The sequence below is a fragment of the Pseudorca crassidens genome, chromosome 4, assembly GCF_039906515.1.
Source record: "Pseudorca crassidens isolate mPseCra1 chromosome 4, mPseCra1.hap1, whole genome shotgun sequence".
Taxonomy (NCBI): Eukaryota; Metazoa; Chordata; class Mammalia; order Artiodactyla; family Delphinidae; genus Pseudorca; species Pseudorca crassidens.
In genome coordinates this window covers 72,259,601-72,264,022 of record NC_090299.1, presented here as the reverse complement: position 1 = coordinate 72,264,022, position 4,422 = coordinate 72,259,601, and positions in this window count along the sequence as shown.

Sequence of the window (4,422 nt, the reverse complement as noted above, 5' to 3'; positions counted from 1 at the left end):
TTTCAGGAGAGGATTGGTAGCTACTGACCCTTGGAATTCAGTGCTCAAGGGTCACTTTTAAAGAGGTTTGAGACACACTAGATTATAAACTTATTTGTATACCTATTGTCTGTTCCCTGGTAGAAAGTAAGCTTCACAAGGACAGGCATATTTGTTGAATCACAATGAAGAGGGTTGTGGTGAGGATTAAGTAATGCATGTAAAGCTGACCTTGGGCATTGCTTAACTAAACGTAAGATAGAGCTCACTTACAGCCAATATGAGTCGCAGGTTTGAACTTTGGCACTGGTTGTTGTCAGATGTAAATTTCCAAAAACTTATGAATAAAGTTGATTATATGCCATTTTGGAGTTCTGATCATGGCTTACTTTGTTTCCCTTTTCAAGTATTCGGGTACATTAGAAACCTTAATGCATATATGCAAATCTACTTATTCAGCCCTTGTTTCACACCATTGAGTTCTAACAAAGTTAGGAGGAAAAGTTGTGAAATGAGAGTGTAATAATTGGAATGTTAGAAAATGTCTCTTGGAGGGATAAGGTCTTATTCTGTCAACGGGCATGAGTGATTTTGAGGTGTGTTTAGCCACACAATATTGCATTAAAGGATATGCACCTTTTCTGCTTCCTTATGTAAAGTTTGTAGGGCATGAAAAGTTACAGAAAATAGTTTCAAAATTATTAATGGACACATTTTTGATACTTGGATCTTAAGTTATTTTGTAGGAGGGATACTCTCTTCCCATCATTTTGTAACAGATGGAGCACAAGATACATTAGTTGGCAAAAGAGTTTATTAGCCAACTGAATCCTCAGATGTTTTAACATTTCATTGAATTATTTATCAACATTTACCAAGACTCAATGAAAGATGCCAGAAAGCAGGGGCCATTGTAATCAATTCTGTTAGAATTAACAGTAATCCTTTGAATGATATTTGTTACAATGATAAAGGATTTGAACACCTTAATCTACAAATAGAGTTAAGATGGGAGACAGCTTCAAGAAGCACTTGAATTGTGTTCCACCAGACTACCAAATAGGGGAGATTTATCAAGGCAAAAACTGCAAGGTTACAGTTGTTACATAACTTGTTTATCAAGAATTATAGTGGGAGCTGGCAGGAAGTAAGGGTGCTTGTTAAATAAGGATTGATTGGGGTCTGAAATGGTTGCATGGTTACACGGGGGAACAACCTTGAGATAAAGGTTGCAGCTAGCAGATGGTTTAAAAATGGCTGGTGGGAAAGAAGATATACAGATTGCCAACAAACAGATGGAAGGATGCTCAACATCACTAATCATTAGAGAAATGCAAATCAAAACTACAATGATGACTTCCCTGGTGGCGTAGTGGTTAAGAATCCGCCTGCTGAGGCAGGGGACACGGGTTCGAGCCCTGGTCCGGGAAGGTCCCACATGCTGCGGAGCAACTAAGCCCGTGCACCACAACTACTGAGCCTGAACCCTAGAGCCGGAGAGCCACAACTACTGAAGCCCGCGCACCTAGAGCCCGTGCTTCACAGCAAGAGAAACCACTGCAGAGAGAAGCTCGCGCAGCACAGCAAAGAGTAGCCCCCACTCGCTGCAACTGGAGAAAGCCTGTGCACAGCAACGAAGACCCAATGCAACTAAAAATAAATAAATAAAAATTAAAAAAAAAACAAAACTACAATGAGGTATCACCTCACACCAGTCAGAATGGCCATCATCAAAAAATCTACAAACAATAAATGCTGGAGAGGGTGTGGAGAAAAGGGAACCCTCTTGCACTGTTGGTGGGAATGTAAATGGATACAGCCACTATGGAGAGCAGTATGGAGGTTCCTTAGAAAACTAAAAATAGAACTACCATACGACCCAGCAATCCCACTATAGGGCATATACCCTGAGAAAACCATAATTCAAAAAGAGTCATGTACCACAATGTTCATTGCAGCTCTATTTACAATAGCCAGGACATGGAAGCAACCTAAGTGTCCATCGACAGATGAATGGATAAAGAAGATGCGCCACATATATACAATGGAATATTACTCAGCCATAAAAAGAAACGAAATTGAGTTATTTGTAGTGAGGTGGATGGACCTAGAGTCTGTCATACAGAGTGAAGTACGTCAGAAAGAGAAAGACAAATACCGTATGCTAACACATATATATGGAATCTAAAAAAAAGAATCTAGGGGCAGGACAGGAATAAAGACACAGATGTAGAGAATGGACTTGACATGGGGAGGGGGAAGGGTAAGCTGGGACGAAGTGAGAGAGTGGCATGGACATATATACACTACCAATTGTAAAACAGATAGCTAGTGGGAAGCAGCGCGTAGCACAGGGAGATCAGCTCCGGTGCTTTGTGACCACCTAGAGGGGTGGGATAGGGAGGGTGGGAGGGAGGGAGACACAAGAGGGAGGAGATGTGGGGACATATGTGTATGTATAACTGACTCACTTTGTTATAAAGCAGAAACTAACACATTGTAAAGCAATTATACTCCAATAAAGATGTTGGGAAAAAAAAAGAAGAATAAAAGTGACCCTTTGGTTCTCCTGGTCTTTTTTTTTTTTCTTATCAAGTTGATTTCTTAATTATTCCCTTATGTACTCATCCATTTCTTCAACAGTCAGGAGACATTAGTTGAGTATTTCCCATGTGCCTGCCATTGTTCTAGGAGCTGAACATACCCCAGTGAACAAGGCAGACATAGGTTTACATTCTGTCAAGAGGAGACTAATGTAATGTGTGTGTTTGTTTGTTTTTATAGTTTGCATGAAAACACACCTTCTGTAGGCAGGGTTTATTACCTTCTCACTGGCTAAAAGCATGAAGTTTTATAGTTTTCATGGACATTTTTCTTCCCCTTTTAGACATTTCTGAGAAATTAAAAGAGAATTTACAGAAAGGTACAGAAGTTTCTCCAGATGTTTGATGAAAACCAGCACATTTAGTGTCAGTGACAGCGAGTCTGGAGCCCACACAAAATTACACTTTGGAAAGTGCTGTAGTGATATGATTGTGAGTAGCTGGCACTACTACTCTGATAAGCTACTTCTTGCAGTATATTGGGATTTACATACCTTTGCTGGGATTCAGTTTCCTTACTGTAAAATGGGAATGATAATAATAGTCTGTCTCATTGGGTTCTCATGAGAGTGCTTGAATTTTGCATGCAAAGTGTCAGAAAGTGCCTGACATACAGAAAAACACTTCCCAAATGTTAGTTTTTTATTTTTACCTTAAACTGGGGACTCATAAAGTTTCTTGGAGGAAGACATATTTAAGCTGGACCTAAAGGACAAGAAGGACCCAGCCTCGTGAAGATGGGCTGGAGAGAGTGATCTAGGCAGAGGAAACAACTGGTACAAGACTCAGGTGGGGCAGTTCAAGAGCAGAGACTGGGGGGAGGTGAGTGGTCACGTGCCGCCATGGGAGCCTGACGGGGGATTTAAATTTTAAGAGCCACAGAAAAGCAAGGGAGAGTGTTAAGTGTGAGAGTTGACCAGGTCTTACTAAGATCTTTAAAAAGGATCACTCAGCTTGTCATGCAGAGAACGGATTTTTAGGAAGGCAAGGGTGGAACCAGAGAGACAAGTTAGCGGCAAGGCTATTTCAGAGGTCAAGGTAAGAGAGACTCTGAGCCAGGATCGCAGAAGTGAAGACTGGGAGAAGTGATTTATTAACTGTGTGTCACACTTGATTTTTAAACTTCCTATTCTGTTATTGTGCGTTTGTTTTCCATTTTACAGATATTTAAAATTCAGATGTCTTTTTTCTATTGAGTTCTTCAAAGGAGAAATTGACTTTTCTTCCACTGATGTGTTTCAAAAAATCATTCTCTAATAATTCTCCATTAATTTAAGCTTTTACATTTAAATTCTTATTCTTCAAATTTCTATCCAGTTATCAAAATGTATTCATGGGTTTCCTTTATCCCTTTGATTTTGAAAACTCTTACACAGCCAGGTTTTCTGTTTTTTTCTTCTTTAAACTTCTTGGGGTTGTGCCTGTTTCTGAATTCTTCTAAATTGAAGTAGAGTTCTACTATACCATTACTAGTCTGTAATTGCTGCATAATAGGCTATAAAAGCTGGTAATAGCCCTTTTCTTTCCCATATATTATGTATAATATATATTATATTTGAATCCATTTATTTTTCCATTTAAATAATTTTATATTTAGTATTCTGTCTATATTTAATTAGAATTACATTAAAATCTAAATGCTATAATTTACACATTTATGCAATTATAAATTAAATAGGGTAAACAGACATATAAATACTTAGTCTCAAGTTTCAGATTTCATTTCTTATGCACCCAGTGATTCATTATTTTCTGTCTCCCTCCATCCTTTATGCTTGTAAACTCACTCTGTTCAAGAATATGCTATAGTTCTCCAGCTGTCCAATTCCTTTTTCAAAAG